Consider the following 23,738-nt stretch of genomic DNA (forward strand, 5'->3'; position numbering starts at 1 on the left):
TTTTATTGCCTTCGTCGTTTCCCCTGCACTTCCAGGTTTCATATACTTTGTCCTGAGCCTTCTGGTTCTTTTCCTCCACTGTGTGTCCACGCTTTTCATGTAAAGATACCGTAACACTTTGGCCGCCAATCTCTGACCATCCATATTTCTAAGTCGTTCCTGAAAACATATTTTGCTTTGTGCTTCTCTCACTTCGAAGGATGCCCATCCAATGTCTCCCTGCACTGCCTCATTTGTTGTCTTACTGTGTGCTCCTAATGCCAATCGATCTACGGCCCTCTGATTTACTTCTAGCCCTAATTGAATCTCTGATTTGACACACACTATTGCGTTTGAAAAGGTGAGTGCTGGTACCATTACTCCCTTCCAGATTCCTCTCACTACTTCATATCTCTTATATCCCCACAGTGCTCTGTGCTTCATGATAGAGGCGTTTCTTCTGCCTTTCATTCTTAAATGCTCCTGATGAGTTTTTATATACCCCTGACCTTCGTTTAACCATATGCCCAGATATTCCGTTACCCACGGTATTGCTTCTTTTTGAACGAATACCGATTCGTTACAGGCGTTGTCATTAAAAACTAGAACTCCCGACTTTGCTGTGCTAAACTCTAACTCCAGTTCAGTGGCTTCTTCCCCGCAGATATCTGTGAGCTGTTGCAGACACTGTTTGCTATCTGCTAGTAGTACTATGTCATCTGCATATATCAGTCCCGGGATATGTTGTTCCACTATCTGTCCTTTGCCGCTATAACATAGATTTCCGGCATGCAGCGCCCCCTCGTGTCCGACACGTCTGGGTAGTACAACAGACGACCCTCACCACCCTCCATTGTTTTCAATTACAAGCCTGAGTGAAAGTTGGTTGTGCTTATTTTAGCCGCTTCGTAGCGCGTTTAAATGACTGCATACTGTATGAAATAGCCATTAAAGTAGTTGCAGAGGTTAAACAATATAATATCCTTGAAACAAGCCGATTTATTGGCGTTGAGCTGGCGTGGTCGTCACGGCGTGAGACAGTATTTCCAGGCCGGGTGGTCTCACCTCCTGACGACCATTGCCATTCTTTCTTCTGACGTGCGGTCGACAAAGGAAAGTTCACGAGCAGCAGAAACGCGGAACGCTGCTGGTTGTGGGCTAACGTACGGGATAGCAGAGGACCCCGGCTAGCTTCGCTAGAGAACGCTACACGCCGTACACTAGCCCTGCGGAATCCGAAGACTGACGCACGGTTTCGGGTACTCACATGCGGTAGACAGGCTCCGGCAATACAAAGTAAGGCTGTATTGCCTGGCAGATGCAGGGCATATACCAGACAACACGACTATCCTTTGCAGGGAGACAGTGGCACCGTTCGCTCGCTCAAGCCGCGGGACTCAGACCTCGATATCCGTCATCACGGCCGCGGGAGCAGGGAAGGCATCCCGTGTGACCGATCAGGGCAGAATCTCTCAGCAGAGTCCGTGGAGCCAACTGGGTTCACCGTCACCGGGGCATTCGGAGTAGGCACCGCCGAGCCAACCGATTCGGACCAAATCGCCCAGTCGACTCCCGGCGAAATGCTCGTTCGTCCCGCAGCTCCAGGGGAGAGGGTCTTCCCCTGGTCGGGGAGAGGGTAACGCGAAGGAAGGCGACAAACTGGTCCTCCTTCCCTCGCGCCCTCGCACACACATTTGCGGCGAGCCGCTTCGGCGCGTCGCATGGGGTCACGAAGAGGTCATGACTCACGCGACGCCCCGGCTGCCCAAAATGGCGGCTCCCGGTTCGCGAAAGCATGTGCAGGTGAGGCGTAGGGAAACACGGGTCCCCACATGGTAACTACAAAAGGTTGCTTCACCGGGAGCATGCAAGCGAACGCAAGAATTGCGCAGCCGACTCAGCTGACATTGCTGACCTGGCACCCCCTTGAAAACGAGTGGAAATTTTGTACTGCAGACTTTCAGCACATCGGTGACACAGCTAGAGGTCGTAATTTATTACACTCAAGTTTTTGTGTTTCTTTTTTTTTTTTCTTACTGGCTGCCCTTTTGATTACAGGGCCCTGAGTCAGAACTACAATGCTTGTGAAAGATATACACAGTACTACACACATAACAGGACGTTCAAAACAAAACGGTGTAGCTTTTATTTGCATTTGAGGACAAGACGTGCAACTATGGCACTATTTACACAGCCCCTCCCCTTTTTTGCAGCTCAGTCAAGCGACTCGGGCAAGTATTGTGCAACACCGGCGGCTCATTGTGTACGTGCACCTGCTTACATCGCAAAGGGGCCAGAACAAGGATACCTATGGCACACCATGCCCACGTGCTTCATACAGGCATTTGGAACATTGGTGGCAGTTGTAGCATGGGTTTCGAAGTGTTTATTGACAGGCCATCTTTAGTGCAAAGACGTGGTCTAGCTACAAGAATCACAATACTTCCACGTTTCTATTTGGGATTGCCCGACATCGAGTGATGACTTTTATTTGTGAAGGCTGGAGAGGCAGGACAAGCAACAGGAAGGTGACAGAGTACAGCATACTCGACAGTTTGCCACCAGGTGATAGCGTATTATTGGCAGTTGTGGGTGGTTCTAATGTAACATGAGCTCGACAGCCTTAGGAATCAGAGACTGAAAACCTCATCTCTCTGAGACGTGTGCGTACATTTGCTCTTCTGTACATAGAAATTCACGCGTGCAATAAACGTCCCCCCTTTCTCATTGACCATTCTGTTGCTAAGTGGTTCTCATAAATATTCAAACAAATTCTACACAAGTAAAAAGATACACTGAACAGGCTGCTTCAGCAGCCCATCCCCGACTATTCCGATCTCTTCCGCCGATCAACTTGGTATTTGGGGAAAAGCTTTGTAGCGCCAAATACGTCTGCAGCGCCGACAAGAGTGCCGGGACGGCGACAGCGCTTTGCCACTCGTAGGTTCACTGATCAATGGTCGTATGAAGTGAAATTTGAAGTGAAACTTCTAGTTTAAACTAATACTCTAGGTGACAAGGACTTTCAACAACAGCCGATCAAAAAATAAGAGGGACGAAATCGGCGATGATCGCTTTTTAAAAAGCCAGCGAGTCCGGCGGACCGCGCAGGCTCGCCTGCTGCGGTGCACCGCTCTTTTGCGTACTTGCACACTCTGCACGCACTTTCATTAAACAGTGCTCGTTTGCGTCGCCGTTACAAATACATGGTGCTGCGTTAGCTTGCCGTTTTGTTGCATCCGTGACAAAATGCAGCGAGCGTCAGGAGCGTGAAATCTGTTTTGCGACTACGAAATTAGTGGCGGTAAAACAAGGCGGTCGGACGAACTGAGAAGCCGCTCGTTTGCCTTGTTTGCTCTCACTTTACGTAATTACGCTCTTGCCTCATATGCTCCCAGTTCGCACTTAAAGGCCAACTGCACTCAAATTTCTCTTTGTCCAAATAAGTAGTCTATGCTCTAAAAATCACCATGGTGAAATCCTTAGCTTCGTAATCACAGAGCGCGCTAGGTACCGCCGTTCAAAGTACCTCCGAGCAGATGACATTTGTTATCCCCTGGATGTCCCCTGTACATCTCGGTTTGGAAATGCCCGATTTTGAACATCCGCCGGATGTCGGGAAATCCGGCTGAGACGACTGTCGGACGTTCGTAGGATGAGCATTTCCTTTGCATTAGACCATCCCATGGACGTCCGTAAAACGTCCGCTGGCTTTCTGCGAATGTCTAACGGACGTCCAAATGTCCGACACCGCATTTCCAAGCATGTATTATGGACGTCTGTGGTCCAATGGGTGATTGCACGACTGCGAGCACCTAAGCTCAACAACTGTCGCCGCGCATTGTTTGTGCGCGTCGTGGGCAGAAACGATTATGCAGAGGCACTTTCTACCCTTCCGACACGTAACTCAAACCTATTAGCACCCACACGCAAGATTAGGACCAGCCGGCATCGTTCATTGCATTTTTCTGTTTCCAGGCCCATTTAGATCGCGCTTAAGAAGCAAAGTGGGAAGCTCCACACAGTGCCAGCGCGCTCGCTCGACACGCACGAAAACAGCAAGCTGTAAGTATACTTACCAGAAACGAAATCATCGCAGTGAACTCTGGTGTGTATCTTTTCTGTTGATGCCACCGCCGCTGACAGGACGAAACCACCCCGAGTGCACTCGGTGCGACGCTTTGTCGACATCTCTTTCGTATGTGCACAGCGTCAGGCGCCAAAAGGAAGCTCACCAGCTGATCGTTTTCACATCCACCTCTTGTTCGCATCGACGTGTTGCCGCAGTGTACGTAGTACTGAAGTACTATTAACCCCCACCCACAGGAACAAGCACACCAGAAAACTGCCGCCAACTTTTGGCGGATCGCCGAGTCGCTTTTCCCATAAGACCTTGCGGCAGCGCGGATGGGCCGCCGGTGAATACTCCTTTTAAGTGCCTGTGGGTGAGGAGGGGGCCGGGAAATCGTTTTTAGCTTTCCGTGTAGTGGAAACGCCGTACGCTGTGCCGAAGTTAGGCATAACTGACTTAGCGCGTTTTGAATGACAGTGTAAAAACGTGCTCAGGGAATCATCTTTTCTTCGCAAATATAAGCGCGATAACTTAGTTATACCATTATCATTTTTTAATGCTATCAGCGGTACGCGCACGTACTCTTGCTGAAAGAGAAAGTCGTTGAGCATGCCCGTGTTCGCATTTAGCCCGGCGCTACCTACAGTGGTGTGCGCAGTGGCTACGTTTACGTTCACTCCGGTTTACGGAAAGGGTTGTAAGAATGTTTACTGTGTGAGCTCGTTGCGGAGATGCGTTATGCATTAGCCTTGAGGTGAAATGTAGGCACGGTGTCACAAAACGTGTAAGAAACCGTACGGTGCGTTTTAGGTAGGGGGGTGATTTCACGACCACAGAGAGGACGCGGCCGTAGTGTTAACGCCGAGGTGCCCTATGTGTGGCTCATGCAGGCGAACGCAGCGAAGTAGACGCATTTTGCTGACGTAAGCATGAAGCGTATACTAATATATATTTACCGTGCTTGCTGTATGCGCTTGTAGACTCACGTATCTGTCAATACCCGCCGCGGTGGCTCAGTGGCTAAGGCGTAGTGCTGCTGAGCCCAAGGACGCGGGTTCGATTTTCGGCCGCGGCGGCCGCTTTTCTGATGGAGGCGAAAACAGAGAGAGAGAGAGAAACACTTTTATTGAGTCCTGTGGTCAGCGGTACGTGGTGGCCGCCGATTGAAGCCTGACGGCGACGGTGGCAGCTCTTGTGACCAGGTGTGTTTGCAAGTCCAGGTCCGAGCTGCCCAGCGCACGCTCCCACTGCTCATCACTATTTACATACGGAAAGGGGTCTTGGGGGCATGCCCACACAGTGTGGACAAGTGTGGTGGGGGCGCCACAAAGGAGGCAATTCGGTGACGGATACTGATCGGGGTACATTCGATGGAGTACTGCCCGGCAAAAGAGGGTATTAGTTTGCAGGAGTCGCCACAGGCGTTCCTGATAGTTGGTGAGCTCTGGATGAGCGGGGGGATAATGGCGGTGGGCAAGGCGGTAATGCACGACGATGTCGTGATATGTAATTACTCGTTCCCTCGCGGGTCGGGCACCAGGTAGGGGGTGATGCTAGCCCCGGCACGGATAGTAAGCCCGCCCATGTATACGACATTTACGCGCACATCAGAGATACCCAGGTGGTCAAAATTATTCCGGCGCACTCCACTAGTTTGCATGCCACTACATCAGCTCTAGATTCGAGCCAACCAAAATAGTTCAAAAGCAGGCTAAAATTCGTTTTGTGTGTCTAATAACAGCCTTATATAGAAGAAAATCAACCATGAAGTTTGAATTTACATGTATTTGACTTCTCTATGGTGACTCCATAAAGAAACATATGTATTTGTTGCTTTTGTTTTTGCAGGTACTGACCGAGGAGTTGGGGAAAATTTTGAGCCAAGATGTTCGTGCCTTGAAGCGTGATGGGTACATGAAAGGTTGTACTTACGTTGGAGGTTATAAAGCGTTAAATAAAGAATTTTCAAGCTTTGCGACATCGTCTCATCTGTTTTGCATGCCATACTTTGCAACATGTAATCTGCAGTGTGCTAGATCTATTTCATTCAGTATATTTGTTTTCAGCAGCCTGATTAACTGTTCAATACTTCACTTTTTCAAGCTAACTCTTTGTTCTTTAGCTTACATTGCCAGTAGTTTTGTCTTTAGCAATTTAATGGAAATATCCCAAACATACCCGGTATAGATTCATAAAGCTTTATAGTGTAGGTTTCAGTTGTCTAGTAAACTTGAGAACCTGCACTTGCTGTAAAATTTCAGTGCTTTATTGATAACATGCCCTGAAGTACTACTCCAGCTTTACGAATACTCTATACAAAAGTCCCTTCTGCAGCTTGTTTTGGCAAAACACTAATTATAAATGCTTTTACCACGCACTGTGTGGACCGACAACTCCACACCCTATTCATATTTTACTTGGCAGGAGTGGGAGCAGTGATGTTTGCAGTAGCATAATACAGCGGAAAGTTGCGAGCTTATTATCGTAACCGCTATTCAATACGGAACCATGTGTACACTGCGGACTGTGCTGGTAATGCATCCTGTTCACCGAGGTGGTAACTGCCTACTATAACTGATTCATATTTATGTTGACAACAGCCCGCAGTGTATGCATAGTCCTTATTGAAAAGTCATGACGATAAGCTTGCACCATTCCACTGTATTATGCTTCTGTAACACTGCTGTTTGCACTCTTGGCAAGACAAATATGAATAGTGTGTGTTGTCAGTCCACAGAGTGCATGGTGCAAGCATTTAAAATTAGGGTTGTGCCAAAACAAGCTACAGAAGGGGCTTTTGTATCAAGTATTCTTAAAGCTGGAGTAGTGCTTCAAGGCATGCTATCAATAAAGCACCGAGGTTTATTTACAGCGACTATTGGGTCTCCCCGATTCGAAAAAAATAGGACTAGAAACCGAAGTCCGGCGGACATCCAATATCTGCATTTTGTTGTCCCCTGGACGTCCTCTGTACATTTCGATTTGGAAATGTCCATTTTGAACATCCGCCCGATGTCGGTAAATCCGGCTGGGACGTCTGTCGGACGTTCGTAGGATGAGCAATTCCTTTGCATCGGACCATCCCATGGAGTTCGTAAAACGTCCGCCGGCTTTCTGCGGATGTCTGGCGGACGTCCAAAGACCCGACACCGGATGCACGACGGATGTTCGGTGGACGTCTGTGGTCCGATGGGTTGTTTCTGTTGTCCTTTAAGTTTTCACATTTGTGTAGGGACTTTGTGCGCGTATGTGTATGAGTTTGTGTATGTCAGGAACGTGTTCCAGCTCTTCCTTTTAGCCTCGCGACACACACGTTTCCCCGAGAGCTTTTACCCGTTTAGAGGGTATAAAGTTATCTGATGTGGAGTATTGATGAAGCATATTGATGGAGTATTGATCTCGGTTACTCCCACCTGTCTACAGTCAACTAACCAAGGCCTCCATGGGTTCACCAAGGCACCAGATACCTGCAAAATTGACTTTCCGGCGATGTGATGGATGTACGCTATGATGTGTTGCGTTTGCCTTTTCAACAGTTGTAATGTAGTTTAAATGATTTTTTTAATTTGTTCCAGTTCACTCTGGCTTTGTTGCAATTTTAATTTGGAGGTGAACTGTTAAAGCCACTACTTACAGTACTTATTTTATTGCAATGCGTTTTTTCCCTATTTTGGCTACCTGAAGGCGACACGCGTCACAATCGAAATTTCTTTCTGGATGCAGTGCAGTCACACCTCCCGTTACAATCGTGGTCACATTACAATAAAGTAAATACGGTATATATGTCAGTCTGGTTGAGAAGTGGTAACTACCATATGGGTCTGCGCCGACATCTCATTTTAGAGATCGAAAGAATTGCTGAAGCAATAGACCAGTTAGTATGTAAATGTTATGAGCTATGTTATGGTATGTAGGCAGCTTTTTGTTGAAAAGGCACACTCCCGATTATGTTAATTTTAAAAATTTGTGGGGAATAGCCTCACAATGGATTATGTGCACCGAGGTCACCTACAGAATGAAAAGTTTGAGCAGCTCATCGATGAGAGCCTCAAAATGCAAGCTCGATAGCTAAAGACCAGGCGGGATGCAAAGGGAGTACATTGTTTATAGCCTATGAAAAATAGTGGTTCGAATTGCAACAGGCTCAAGGACAATCTGTAATTCGATGGCGTGAGACACCAAAAAATTTCGGCACTGATGGCCAAACACAATAAAAAATGTGCAACCACCGTCCCCCTCCTTCCTAAATACCATGAAACTATGCATGAAATTTGCGCGCTTCGTATTTAAATGCGTTCCTTAGAGACGCATCACAATTGGCTAAACGTAATGCAATATCTCATGTATACTATCTAAATTTTTAAGAAGGCCCCAGTACTTCCATTTGATCATGGTTTGTCATCCCACTATTTACTTTTAGGAATGGCTGGTGTGGGTGCGCTTATGATTTATCTTTCAGGGGGCTGTGTTATTTTTGGAGAGGGATTTTTGGTCTTCTCTATTTACTTGCACACTGCACCCTGTTCTATGTGCTGGGATGCAGGCAGGTACGGTCCAACGTCAATGTCGTCGTCAAATGTCCTGGGGGTGACCGACGGATCAGGCTCCTGGAGTTAGGACACTTTCGGGTGCCCTTTGCCTGAGCCGCCACCTCCGAAAGTGTCGGGACACCATCGGTGGCACAGGTGCTGCGGCGGGAGTGGGAGCGGCCACGGGTTCCTCCGTGTGCATCTTTTCCCAGCCCTCAGGTGCGCTCGGGGACAGTTAAGCTGAAGCAGGAGTGGCATCGGTCCCATCAGTGTTTGTTTCCACCGCGACCGCTGCGAGCTCAGCAAGGGGTGCAGTGATGGGTGAGGCTGCCAAAGGCAACCGAGTGGGGAGTGGGGGCCGGAAAAAGTCAGTCTCACGGCACTGTCGTTGCTAATTTTAGATGCCTCTTCACTCTCTTATTATGATTGGATGTTAACGGTGCAAGGGCAACAGGGGGCAAACAGTGCCAAAAAAGCGATTAGATCATATAAATGAAAAGGCAGATACTAAAATCGATGAGCAACAACAAAAGTAAACTCAAAGACAGTGAGGTAGGCTGGTGTAGAAGGCCAAGTTGTGATCACGAGGATAGCTGGTGTAAAGGGCCAGGCTGTGATTATGCGCAGTATGAAATGAGGTGTCAAAATCGGATTTCTGTTAAAGGGGCCATGCAGACAAAACACAGGTTTGCTTTATTTGAAAGATTTGATGCTTTGCAGTGTCCCCGGGGCTTTTCCGGCAGCAAGTGATGCTTTATTGACTGAGAAATTAATATAAGTTAAAATTGTGATTCTCCCGCCCAAATAATGTGTTTCGTGACGTCTGCCATGCATCCCATGGGCGCGTCCTCAAAGTGAACTTCTAGTGCGCCGCTCAGTCACAGCAGACTGTGGAGCCTTTTTTTACTGTCAGTCCTCCGAGATGGCACCACCATACTGCTTCGCACCTCGATTCCCCTTTGCTTTGTTTTTCACTATATTTGCACCTGGCTTGTTTTTGTTACGGTAGGTAGTAATCATTTCATGAAATATAGGGATATGTTCTACAAATAGGGTCACATAGGATAATGTTGCTCACGCCAATCGACCAGTGTCGTCTGAGATGACCCCAAAGCTCCGCACTGGTTTAAGCTATAACAAGCATAGTGCGTGCAGTACTAACGGCAGTACGCACTCGTACTTCTATGTTTATGTGCACTTTCATAACTTCCATTGTTTAACCCCACCATTGTTACTCCCATAAAATAAATATTCATTACTCTTCAGTGAAGATGGCTTGTTCTGCAAGCTTATAAGCCCTGCCTAACTTGCATTTGCTTTAGCCCGCCTCAGCCGATCGCACAGCTGTGCATATGACGTTGTATGTTCTAGTGCGGGAAATGAGATAGTGAGCTGCATGGACATTTACTTTTCCTATTTATGTATATTATTTGAGCAAATATTACGTGAAAACCGGTTTATGATTCTAACAAAACAACCTTTCGAATGAACCAAACTTGTGTTTTGTCTGCATGGCTGCTTTAAGTAACTCAAAATGCATTGATGAGAAACCATGAGGTGACCTAATAAGTGTGATGAACGCAGATGTGTCATCTTTACTGTACAGGAAAATGTGTCTTGCGTCAAGTGCCGTGCACGTAATTAGGATGTGAACTACAGATAGGACCTCCCAACACCTGCTACACGGAGGTGTAGCAGGTGTGGGGAGGGCCTATCTGTAGTGCACATCCTAAACTGGGTCTTGGAGATCCACTGAGCCGGTGAGATTGCTACATGTTTGTGGCCCATTCGTACCCTAGCGAAGGCCACTTAAGTATGTCTACGTGTGGTGTGTATAGTCCAAAGTATGGTCCTAGTACATGTAGGTTGTTGTTTGTTGACGATAGTCTGATTGGAATGTTTTACGGTGTTGTCTGATGTGTGGTTTGAGGTTAGTGTAGGGTACTGTTATGTCTACTGTATTCAAAAGTGCAGCAGCAGCAGCCATTTGATCAGCAGTCTCATTGCCAGCGATCCTACACTGTCCTGGAACCCAGCATAGTTATTTCCAGGTTTGACGCATATGCTCACATAATATACCTGAAAACGAGTGAATATATGGTTCCTGGAAGACTTTCTGGAGGAGAATGAGTGTTGTGTTACGTTTTATGGCACATAAGCAACTAAGGCTATCATCCGCCAAACAGAAGTCTTCGTGTATTTTGTAGGTAATAACCAATTGTTTTAACACATTATAGCTTGTTTAGAAGCGTTATTCTCTTAAAAAATTAAGAACAGGAAAGTTTAATAAGAGCATCTTCTCCTAGGGGTAGGCTGGGGTAAATGAAATGTGTTTGTTGTAGAACAGCCTACAATATTTTTCCCTCGATCAGGACCTCAAATTTTGTACATGACAGAAAGATGTGCTTTAAATTTCTGTAACCTCTTGGTCATTAGGTGTAAGATGTGTGTCCAATGCAGAGACGACATAAATAACTTCTGTGAGCAGTTGTTATTATCTGCTTGATTCCCACTCTGTTATCATGGGTTTAAGTATGTGAAGTTTCGTCTTGGTTTCTTCATTCCATGAGTACTACCATTTTTCTCAAGAGTTAACTTTGTAGAAATTTCATACAGTTGCTGTGAGGAATCTGTACACCTTGCTCCTTTTATTGTTCCGTTAACGGCCTTTTTGGCACATGCATCGGCTATCTAATTTCCACTGATTCCTACATGACTAGGAATCCAGCACAAATTTAATTTACTGTCCATGCATATTGACTGCAACTAAATTGTGTAGTCTTCTATTAAAGGCTGAGCTGCATTTTTGTAATGTTCTGTATGTGCTGAGCAAATCTGTGTAGATAACACTGTCTTTAATTATTTCTTTTCTTATTCTTGCTACAGCCACAGCAATGGCGTAACATTCCGCTGTGAAAACAGAAGTGCACTGAGGTAGCCTGACCACCTGCACCCATTTCCCTTGCACCAGTGCACTCCCAACATAGCATGATGGTTCGGAACCATCAGTATACTAATAAGCTGTGTATTCTTCGTATTTTTTGTTTAGTGCCAGAAACACCTGCAAGATGTGTTCACGTGGTGTCTGCTCTTTCGAAAGTGGATCACTGTAAAACCACATACAGGAAGGCGAATATGCCAAGGTGGTAGTTGGTTTGTTCTTTCAGCCATTCCAAGTAATTTGTCCAGCATACTAAGTTCTTGGTATTTTTTTCACGTCAGACCAAACCAAAAGAGCAATGGTCTGACAGCTTGTGGTTTGTTAAACAGTGTCCTAGATGGGCATTTTGTAACTATGGGATAACACAATGCTTTGGTAGTGAAAAGTTCTTCAGGATGTATGAGCATGTCAGTAAGGTTATTCTGTGTGTAAGTGATGGTTCATTGGTTTCAACATAAAGACTGCTCATGGGTGATGTCCTATATGCACCAGATGAGAGACAAACTTAAACAGTGCACTGGGTCGAGTCGTTTCAAATAGGGCTTCCTTCATGAGCCATACACAGTGCAACCGTAGTCTAGGGGCGTACAACAGAGCGACAAACTTGTAGCAGGCGTGCCCTGTTATTTTTCCGTGTTTCCGTGACAGGACTTTGAAAATGTTTAGAGCTCGGGATGCTTTCTTTTTTAGCATATTGATATGAGGCATGAAAGTGGGTTCTTTGTGAAATGTTACACTGAGAAATTTGTGTTCATTTTTTACAAGTAATTCAATTTCCTTCAGGTGAAAGGTGGGGTCAGTCTTCAAGCCTCGTCTGAGTGAGGAAAGAATAGACAGTTTGGTGTGGTCAAAACTGGTAACCATGTCTGTCTCCCGAAGTTACTGGTCTATTTATAGTCAACTGTACTTGTCTATCACATGCCGATAGATTGGAGGATGTGCAAGCTATTTGAAGATCGTCAATGTGGACCGAACACATCAACCTCAGAATTATGTGGGATATCAAGTTCATTGTCATGACGAGTAGTCTTGTGCTTAGAATGCACCCACGAGGCACCCCATTCTCCTGTACAAAGTTCCTCGAGAAGGTTGAACCTAGGCGCACTTGAAATAATCGGTTTGCCATGAAGTCGTTAAGGAAATTCAGCATTCTTCCATGGATGCCTAACTGTACCAGATCACACGATTCCAAACATCCATGTGGTGTCGTAAGCCTTCTTTATATCGAAAAAACTGCAAGACAGTGTTGATTCTATATACGAGGCGGACGAGGTGGTCCACTGTTCAGCACGCTTTTTTAAATCTGCACTGGTGATTGTTGAGAAGTTCAGTTGATTGCAGGACAAAGCTTAAACTGGTACTCACAATAAGCTCAAACATTTTTGCTAGACAGCTTATAAGGGCTACGGGTCTATAACTAGTAAGGGAGGTTGGCAGCTTTCTGGGTTTAGGTAAGGCTAAAATGAATGCTTTTTTCCAGGCTTCCAGCATACTTCCCAGCATCTAAATTTTGATAAAAAACTTTTGTGCCACCATACGTTGGAAATCTGTTTCTCTGCAGTGTTTTTGTATTTTAGAAATGCTTCTGTGTAGAGCACAGAACTGGAAACACTGGAGAACTATTCACCAAGTATATCCGTCTGTCCTTCTAGGCTAGTTTGTACACAAGGTGCTGCTAGAAGTGGAAATGTGAAAAAATACGTGCCTTTTAGTTTCCGAACTCGCTCCCCAATTTGTTTTGATCTGACAGAGCTGTTTATTGAAGAGACGTCATTTTGCCATGAAGCATTCGTGGCATTCCGCCGAATGCATCAGGCTTTAGCTCGTCCACTTTTAAAGTGTAATAAATTTTCTTGCATTGGATGCCTTCGAAACACTTCCCATTTTTGCTTCCTTTCGGCTTACACTCATGTGTCTATGATACTTTGTGGTTTTGTCACACTACTACTGTGGACTGCAGAATAGCTAAACGGGCGGCATTTAGAATGCAAAATGTATACATTTCATTGAATTCATTGATGCTAAGAGTGTCTGAAAAACAATTTTCCAAACTGGCTTCTGAAGTGAACCATTCCCAGTTCGCAAACCGAAGCTTCCAAAATCGTGGTTTTGTGGGGATTACTGTTGGTGTAGATGTTGTGCTGATGATTGCAGGCAGATGGCTGCTCCCATATGAGTTGTCTATGATATCCCATTTATTATTGCTAAATAGACAGTTACCTGAACAGGGGTGGAACAGGGTCCATAGGCTTGGAAGTAGTCATGGGAGCAGGCAAAAGTCCTCATGACTGGAACTGCGCACAAAAAAAAAACTGGACCAAGGGAAGAGAACAGTTCCAGTCATGAACCATTTTCAACTAGCTCGGCTTTCCACTTTGCTTAAGGCAAAAGTGTCTGTTGTAGCAGACCTGGAGCAGCCAGAAAGGAACTTTTGGAGCAGGTTTGGAACAGCCAGAATCGCCATTTCGAGCAGATGTAACACGTAACATTTCACAGCATTTTGGTGCCTCCCTAATCTCCCTACATGCCGCTGTGCAAGTCCCCTGCCAAGCATACCTTTATTCTGTCTACTATTTCAGGCGTTCTACCATGCACTAGAACCTACTCTAATCTAGGAACACAGTTCTTGTACTAAATCTAGAGGTTTACAAAATGCAAAGTTATCTACCTTCGGCCCCAGCAGGCGCGCCGCGTTATTACCGCTCGAAGGTCCCCTCACGCGCAGAGTCAAAAGAGATCAGATAACAGCTAGGCCTTGCTTTGTGTCTAGTAAACGGCTGTGTTTATGCAAACCCATGGTGCCAATTCGTAAAACAAGGTGTTTGCTTCCATTTTTTTCTATCAAACAGTACATGTGAAGCTAAACATATCTTTCTCTTCACCCATCACAGGGTTGCGAGAGTTGACGAACTTGCGCCGCAGACTACGTAACTAGAGCGTGTCAGAATGCTGAATAAATGTTGGATAACGCCCCACTAAGCAAAGCTAACCCCGAAGTTGGATTGCATTGAATTGAAGTTTGTTCTTTTCCAAATACATAAAAACGGAGGTTTGGCAAAAGGCGACGAGCCTTCTGTTCGTTTCACAGGGAGTTCATTTCAAGATTCAAATTGATTTCCATTTCAAGTTCATAGGCGAAAATGAGTAGTTATACTCAAAACAAAAGCGCACTGAACAAGTGAGGGCAAAGCGTCCAAGACCCTGTTAGTTCAATACATGCAGCAACGGAAAGTTGCGAGCAGCAAAGCTAGGATTGCCAAAAATGGGCGACTACATTGATGTTCACCTCTAACTACCACCTTTCATGCGGATATTTTTCTTTTTGCAATGAGACAAAAGAACATTATACCAGAGTCCTTCAATGCTTTACTGGTCACGAAACTTCGGTGCTCGTTTCATATAGGGACCGCGCGCGCCACTACAGGCGCCACCGCCGCACGAAGGTCATCCAGCGGCCGCTTTCGCGGTGTATTGGCCTGCTCTTGGCGTGCAAACGCTCGCTGCTTTTGGTGTCTGCGCGCTGATTAAGTGTGTTTTTTTTTTCGTAGTAGTTAGCGATGAATAGTCCAGTCATCACCTGCCTTCAATGGCGCTTTATTTTTCGTAGTAAATTACCGTAGACTTCGGCCGGGAACGGCAACGGCTTCTGCGTGCTCTGGCACAAGCGCTGCGCCGTCGTGTTTTCGGATTTTTAAATCTCTATTTCTTCTTTTCTTAAAGCAAAAGTTGTAAATACCACACATACGGTAGCTGCGTGGTCACGGACTGCTGCGGGCCTATCGATAATACAATAAAAAAACTGAAATTAACCAAGTACGCGTCGTTCAGACTACGCTTAATGAATCCGTTGATTGCTCTGGAATGCACAGAACACTAAAAGAGATAGCCCAATAGTATTGTCGTCTCAATGAGTGGGTACATACTTGAGAACATCTAAAAACGCTGCAGAAATGCGAAGGATCAAAACACGAAGAGATATATGTTGCACCATGTGTCTTTCCGCTTCCACGCTTTGCAATCCTTGCAAAAACAGGAAGCGAAAAAAGAATAAAACTGATTTTATCACACGCAACAAAAATTCAATGTTACGAAGGGAGACAGAAGAGCGTGGTCCACCGTACAAAAATTTATTTTTTCGCGCTGCGATGTGGAGCACACGGAAGAAACACAATATTGCCACGTAGCCAAGAACGACGCAAAGCTTTTTTGAACGCAGCGACCTAGCGAGCTCCTGTTCTACAGAAGACTAGAATGAAACACAAACGTCGAAGAAGCAGCCCGCAGTGTGACGTGCACAGATGAACGTCGATAAAGTGAGTTGCGTGGCGTTTGCTATGCATGCATTACTCTCGGAACGTTATTAATTTCAGATCCATGGAAATGGGATCGAGAACATTGTCGAAGAAACAAGAAATCAAGTTGGCGACAAGGTGGCACCCTTTTCATATCAAACAATATTGCCCGACGGGACGTACGACAAAAAGAGCGAACGGGCGCTCCGGTTGAAACGCCAGATAAGAAACCGGAATCGGCCACGCGCGGTTACAAAACAAACAAGACGAACCCTAAGGGATAATTCGCGGAAATATGAAAAGTAAAAGCACCAGGACGTCCCAAAGCTTTTTTACACGCGAGCCTGAGCGCGAAGTAATACAATTTTGCAAACAGGTAATGAAGCACTGCAAGCACTGCAATGAGGACTGCAATTTTTGCAAATTCATTTTTTGTCAAAACGATACATGAGTGGAATGGGCTCTCAAATGTACAAGTGCCTGCTGTGAATGAAAACTTGTTTTTTTCGAACCTGTAACCCCCCTGCTATAACGCCTTCGGACGCTGCAGGTATATGTTGAATAAAGAATAAAGAATAAATAAAGCACCGCTACAACCTGACTGATATGACAAAAATCCGGCTTGTACAATTCTAGGTCCACGGTGCTCTCAAAAGGGTACATTGCTTTTTTCACACACAGTGCATTTCCACGCACTGTCACACACTTATAACCGAAGCTGAAATCTCCCGTTTTTTGCCTTGGAATGGCGCGCCTCCATTTCTCTCGCACCTCAACGTCGCTCGGTCAACAGAACAAGGAAACATTTTCTGTGGTATCGTTGTACAAGGAACGACATCCCGGGACGCAACACACGTTAGGCATCATCGTTGCACTACTTAAGTCGCATCACAAGAGCGCGAGATGCACGTTACATTTTTTTCCCCGCACAAAACAAACACAACTCGCCGCGGCTCCGCCGTTCCAGCCAGCGCAACGCCGCCCGAGGAGTGACCTCTGTGAGAGGGTGGCGCCACCGCGCGGCGGCCAGACACAGCATATGAAGCTCTCCCATTGAGTTACGGAGCAGTTTCGTGACCAGTAAAACATTGAAGGACTCTGATTATACTTTTGATCATTTTTCACTGATTGTGGCGCAGCGGCCGACACCGGCAAACACCACCGTGCAAATGCAACGCAGAAATCGTAACAGACGGCGCGCGTCCCTGCGGCTTAACTGCTAAGCCAAAGCCAAGTCCCAAAGCCACTTATAGCCTTGATGAAACCGAATCCATAAACGCCTTAATGAAACCGAAAACACGATTTTTCACTGGACTTCATGGCAGTCGTATCTGGCAGCTGAATTCCTGCACAGCGGCGTAGGACGACGCTGATAAACAAGTTTGGCGCAACAGGGGCGGTTCGGCGAAGGTAAACAGGTTTGGCGCTCAGTGGTGCAAATGACACAGCTGTTCCACCCCTGACTAAAAGGTAAATGTATGCAGCTCATCTTTCCTGAGCTTGGGAAGCAGTATGTAGGCTTGTCAGAATACACTAGACAAACAATATTTGACAAAATAAAAACTCAAATCTGGCCTCTTGCGTCACTTTTCACTCCCCCAAAAAGAAGAGTGGGCATTGAATTTGCTAATTAAAGTGACTCTGGTAGTTGTTTTATTAGGTCTTGCAAATCTTACACTGTTACTGTGAGGTGTGGTTTCAAGGGTAGCATTTCGGCTGGCGTACCCGCAAATTTTCCCGCCATTTTTTCGCGGGGCTACCATGGTTGCCAGACCAGGATTGCCCTCTGTTGATTAGCTCGCATCATCCGTAAAAGCTGCGGATCTGTCAGCCCGCTCAGGTTACAAACCCCTGCGCGCTCGCCGCGCGGGCTCGGGCTCGAGCCCGGGTTTTTTTTTTTCGCTTCGTCCCCACGGGAGGTACTACAAACGTATGGGGCCTGTAAAGGCCGCGGATCTGTCAGCTCGCTCTGGTTACAAACCCCTGCTCGCTCGCGCCGTGGGCTCGGGCTCGAGCCTGGTTTTTTTTCGCTTCGTTCCCACGGGAGGTACTAAAAACGTATGGGACCCGTAAAGGCAGTCCGTAAAGGGGAGGGCAGTCCTGGTCTGGCAACCATGGGGACAAAGCGAAAAAAAAAAACCCGAGCCCGAGCCCGCGGCGTGAGCGCGCAGGAGTTTGTATACCCAGAGCGGGGTGACAGATCCGCGGCCTTTACGGACGATGCGAGCTAATCAACAGAGGGAAGTCCTGGTCTGGCAACCATGGTAGCCCCGCGAACAAATGGCGGGAAAATATGCGGGTACGCCAGCCGAAATGCTACCGCTGTGACTGTTTTGAATGCTAGAAGGGTGGCAGCAATCTCGCCTGGTTTTCAGATTGTGTTCTCGAGCTGCAATGTCATTTTTGACAATTACTGCAATGCAACCAGAGAGCCTGCTCACCTGCTTTCAGTTACAGACCTGGTAACCTTGCACTATGTTCTTGTGTTTAGAGCCTAAGTTTGTTCCTGAACACATGCGGCATCAGGCGAGTGCGTGGAAAAGATGTCTTTGATGTTGTTGAGGTCATTTGAAAGTCCTCTGCAATTCCACTGGACAAGGAATGCTGTTAGGTTTTTATGTAGCGAAAACGTTTTCAGTCCCAGGATTGAGTGCGTGTGTTTGTTTATATTTTCTAAGAAGTATCGCCGCTCGTCCGAAGTAGACGGCATAGAGAACCTCCTTCAGTTATGTTGATTGTCTCTTCAGGGACACTGGAGATTCGTGCAGGTTGTTAAGTATTCGACCTTACTGTGTGAGGCGACGCCTTGGAGACTGCCAAACCGAAGGTCTGTGCTGCCTGCTTTGGAGGTGGTGGTACAGTGCTAGCTACTTCCACCAGGGGCACGGGATGTCTTGCTTTAGCCTCACTCGATGTTGCTTCAGCATGCACCAAAGATCAAGGTGATGCCACGCCCTGTTGCACTACAACGGAGTGTGATAGGGTACGCGCCGGTGAGAGCGCTTCCATGCTTCAGGAAAGGCTATATTCTCTGTAACTTGAGTGATTATAACTTGAGTGTGATTATTTTTCTTTTTTTCCATGCTGGGCAAACAAATATGAGTCTGCTACGTGGTTGCCCTCACAGTTTACACAGAGTTATGGTGTGGTTTCAGTTTTCAGCAGGATGCTCATTGGAGGCATATTTGGCGCGAATCTGTTGCTCTGCGAGTCGTGATCGTACAGTTGGAACTTGTAGCACCGGCGTGGATTTGGCATGTTTCGTATTCGTGCAGCCTACCTCCACAGAGTGTGCAGGAATGTTTGATACAAAGGTGAGAATGATGTGCTTAGCCAAGATTTCTTTGTTTTCCCATTTGATTTTGATCCAGTAGACACTTTCGACGTTCTAATGGACATGAAGTGGTGTAATGGACAATGGTGGAATGTGATAGCACTCACAATATGAATGGGCTGTTTTCATACAAAGAATGTAAGGTGCCTGGTGAGGATCTAAACATGCATTAAAGGCGATACTGGACTTCCTCGATTATCAGATCCAAACTTGATCCCTATGGACTCTGAGATGCTGTTCGGTATGCTACCTGTATTCCTATGGGGCTCCCTGCCCAAAGAGTGCCACTGCACGATCGGACATCCAAATTGAGGAGGCCCAAAATTGGCAAAACTGGCAGAAGTGCTCTCAAATGTTATAGAATGTAATTCGTATCAGGACAGGGTAGTTTATTCTATGTATAGACGCAGTAACATTCACAGCTGGGGTAGACCGCTCTCAACGTTGTGGAAAATTGGGTGTGTGAGGAAGTACACAAGAATGAGCATTCACTGTGATAGTATTTACAATTTACAACATTAGTGAACTGCTTCATAACTACAGATGTGCTAATATCAAAGTTAGGACTGCAAATGAAATACAAATATTAAAAACTAATTGCAAAACAAGTATTTCCAACCACAAATATCTTTGCTTTCTGAGTATATAGAGCTAAAACAAAGCTAAAAAAATATCTTAGGCAGTCAGGACTGAACACATTTGAGTACCGAGTTGAATGGTTACGACTACAAAATGGCAACACAGTGAAACAAAAATCTGGCATGCATTGCAATGAAAAGACCCGGGTTTGTTCCACAAATGGCTGCGAATACAGGCTGCAGTACCTCCAGTCATTGAAAAAGGGACCGTTGTTGTGCATGTTAGTGGCTGGTGTCACCGGACTGCGAGCCAATGAGTAATTCTTGATTCTTCAACTCTCCTGCCACATCAACAGCGAAATTCTGCGTATAAACTTTACCCAACTACCGTTACACGTCGGCAAACATACACCAGCGTTAGCATGCTCATTTTTTTTTTGCAGGGCCAACCATGTTCAGCCTTTTTGCTTAGCTTTAACATGGCGCAAACAAGCCAACCCCTGGGGCAGGTCGTACAGTGAAGCTCTAAAGTTTGTATGTCGTGCGGCAGAGCCAACTTTAAAGGGGCTCTGAAAGGCGTTTTGAGCACACTAAATTGACTAGCGCAATCGTTAGATTGGGTCGTCAACATCATCTGTGCCAAGTATTACTCTTTTACGCGCAGCGGAAAGCTCACACTTTTGTAGCAAAGTTTGTCGCTTTTTTCTCACCCTTTCCTTCGTGTTTTTGGACGCCGCCATCTTCACATGTCTACATCATCGATTCCCAGATGTTCGTCATGAGCTAGACATCCTGCTATTGGGCGGCTTTTTCACGCACTTCCGGCAAAGAGATGAGTCGTCTGCTCAGCGTCGGCTCGCCGGCTGATCTGCCAGCGGAGTGCCGGAGTGCTTGAACATTTTACGACAAACGAAACAAGTGTAAACAAACGCTTAACCGTTCGTATTGAATGCAACAGGGCCATAACACGACATGAATATTCTTACTTGAGTACGTTCCATAAAGAAAGCGTTGAAGCCCCGTGGCACTTCTTTCTTGCAATCGCAGAGAACGCCCTGAGCCGAATGCCCGGGTTTGACGCATACATTTTATTCAACTTCCAAACAATCCAGAGATGCGTTTCGAACGAACACAACGTCACAACATGCGTTGCAAGTCCGAACCGCGATTGACAGACGATGGGTTGCCTCCTCCTGCCCCTCGTACATTCGGCACTCACCTCGCGCGCGGTTTGCGGGGACGAACAGCAAGTTAACTCTGGCGCACAAGCCGAGATGGCTTTTAGCCACGCACACTGCACATACGCCATGCGAGGTTGAGTCGTACGCCGCTTGAGAAAGATAATCCAGACCATGGGAAGCACTATCCACCCGCACAAGCACAACGTCGCATTCCATCGCGAAACAAAGGCGTTCACAACACACACACCATCGCCTCCTGTAATGCCAAACGCATCTCGCACTTCCAAATGGGAGTGAGTAGTATGCCTGCAGTGCCCATATGCCGCGAGGTGGGGCCCCAAGCTGAACCGGGATCACGCAACCGTAACTGACTTCTAGAGCGGTTTGTGCCTTGTTTCTAGGGCAACCGATGTTTGATATTGTCAAAGAAATGGTGCTCGCTCCAGCGCTAGAAAGCTCAGAGCCGCGGAGGAGCATGTTTAGCCAACGTTGCCGCTCTCCACCACGCGTCGCCCCAAGCTGAACTGGCGTTTTGTGCACGGGTTCTGTATCGGTTTAAAATGTCTTTTTCACATGCCGCCGCCAGGAATTACCACCGCCACAAAATAAGACCCGGCACCAGCGGGGCCACATCTGATACGGCGCTTTTTGGATAAACAGTGCGCTGTGCATCCAAGGGAGCGAGCGCAGTATCCTCCCCGTGCGGCTGCGAGAGAGAGAGAGAAAATGACTTTATTGAAGGTTCCTGCGGAGGGTAGGGACCTCGGCCACGCAGGGCCTGCCCTTCCTAGACGAGTATTAGGTCGTCCCCGAAGCAGTGCCTCACAGAGGAGGTGGCGATCGCGCTCGCGCTAACACACCCGCGGTGTACCACAGTGCTTAGTGACTCGCGTTCGGCCATCGCGAACTACGCTAAGAACACAGTGTGCGATAGGGCAGTGAGTACAGTGCAGTGTCGTGCAACGTCCGGCGAGCTGGCGACGCCGGTCACCCACATCCGCTGGTTTCCGGCGCACACGAGCGTCGAAGCCAGCAGGCACCCCAACTGCAACGAGACAGCGGACGCCGCCGCGCGAGAACTTTCCAACCGCGAGGCGCCCCCCCCACTCCTCCCAGGCGGACGGGCACCCAGAAGCCGAACAAGAACCCCTCGCATCGTACGGGGAAATACTACAGTGGTACAGGCTCGGCAGGCGACTCAAGCCGCCCTACCACCCCAAGCTCACCAGAGCGGAAGCCGTGCTATACAGACAACTACAAACGAACTCGGTGATCACCCCGGTGCTGGCGCGCCACGTGTGTCCAGAGGTCTACGAAAGTGTGCTGTGCAGTGTGTGCGCGAGAACGAACGCAACGCTAGCCCACTTGCTGTGGGGATGTGAACGACACTCGCTGGAGGCAGACGGTGCAACGCGCCTGCCCGAGGACATTACGTATGCCATGAACTCGGGTGAGCACGAGATGCAACTACGAACTATCCAGCGGCTCGAGGCTGCTCTCGCAGGGCAAAAGCGCAGGGAAGCGTCGTCGGGGGGTCGGCGGGTCAACACCCGAACACCCACCAAGCACCGACCGCGCCGACGCCCGCGAGGCACTGCTTCGGGGATGCGGCTGCGAGTTCGCCGCCGATAAAGAGTCGCGTGCCGCCGATAGCAAAGTTCTGCAGCAACGTACACCGCGAAAGGGCAAGGCCAGGCCACCGCACAGATGCGGCCAGATTTTTCGTTCGCTTTTCCAGCCTTGAGCGGAGAGCGGGATTCATGGTGTCAACAAAGCTTGCCCGTAGCAGACGGCTGTGTGAGCAGCGCAATAGCGGAAGTACGTCACCGCCGAGGAGCGCAGCATCATGGGAGGGAAGGCTCTCTCGCCGTCAACAGCGGAGAGTAAGTTGAAAGGAGGAGGAAACGCGGCGCGACGATAATACGCGGTTTTTGATTTACGATTTCTCAGCTAATACTCATCGCTTCAACAAAATTTTTGCGGGAGGAGATTGCTAATACATTGCTTTATTTGGTTACATGTACATCCACGCATCGGCGGATGGTATTTCAGGACCCCTTTAACTGCTCTAATATTGGTTCATCTTTGGGGAAAGTAAGATGATTACGAATTTGTGACCTGTGGTAAGGAAATAGAAACATTCAGAACATTTTGCTGGAATACAATTGCATCTATCTAAATCCAAAAAATAAAATATTCGCCTTCCCGGAGCGCTGGAGTTGTACACACAGAAGGCAAAAAGAAAGGAAGGAACAGTATGAGAAAGGCAGGGAGATTTAGCAGGGAACAGTCCGGTTGGTTACCCTACATGTACACCGCCAAATTGCACGTGGAAACTGGTTGGCAAGACAGCCATTTCGTGCGTTTCTTTTAATTGGACTGTGCCGTGGTCAATCATGTCTTCTTTCGTAAATGTGTGCAGCCCAATGAAGTTGAAACAGATTCACTGCAGCTGATCCGCCTCTATAAAAATTATGCAGCCTACCAAATTTAACAGTGACGTTTAAGTTGGCGGTTAATTAGGCTGGTGAACGTGTGCAGCAAAACCCCGCCGAGCAATAACGTCATCGCACGTGCCGGTGCCGCCCTTTGTAAACTACGTCCAATGGTAACAAGCGATGAGCGAGCCACCCTGTGACGCATTATTTACTGGTGAAGGCGCGATGGACGAAGATTTGCCCTGCGAAATTGTGCTATGAGATGACGATGATGAAATGACTCGATCGTATACCGAAAATAAAACAACACATTACAGTCCAAACGAAACCCGCTTTTAGAATTTTTTCGATCATCCGAACAAAGTCAGGTTCCCGCGCAGGTGCCCATACAGCT

The 23,738-nt window shown here is 47.2% G+C and overlaps 1 long non-coding RNA gene across 1 annotated transcript in view; it reads left to right on the forward strand.

The window, feature by feature from the left end:
• Positions 1–6,026, forward strand: part of LOC144162614 (uncharacterized) — a 34,265-nt gene extending 28,239 nt beyond the window's left edge. Inside the window, exons 3-4 of the long non-coding RNA XR_013320725.1 lie at positions 3,958–4,044; positions 5,900–6,026. This is a non-coding gene — a long non-coding RNA (uncharacterized LOC144162614). The remainder of the gene's footprint in view (positions 1–3,957; positions 4,045–5,899) is intronic.
• The last annotated feature ends 17,712 nt before the right edge of the window (positions 6,027–23,738 follow it).

This window comes from Haemaphysalis longicornis, unplaced genomic scaffold, assembly GCF_048455015.1.
Source record: "Haemaphysalis longicornis isolate Haplotype H1 unplaced genomic scaffold, Haemaphysalis longicornis Haplotype H1 scaffold_12, whole genome shotgun sequence".
NCBI lineage: Eukaryota > Metazoa > Arthropoda > Arachnida > Ixodida > Ixodidae > Haemaphysalis > Haemaphysalis longicornis.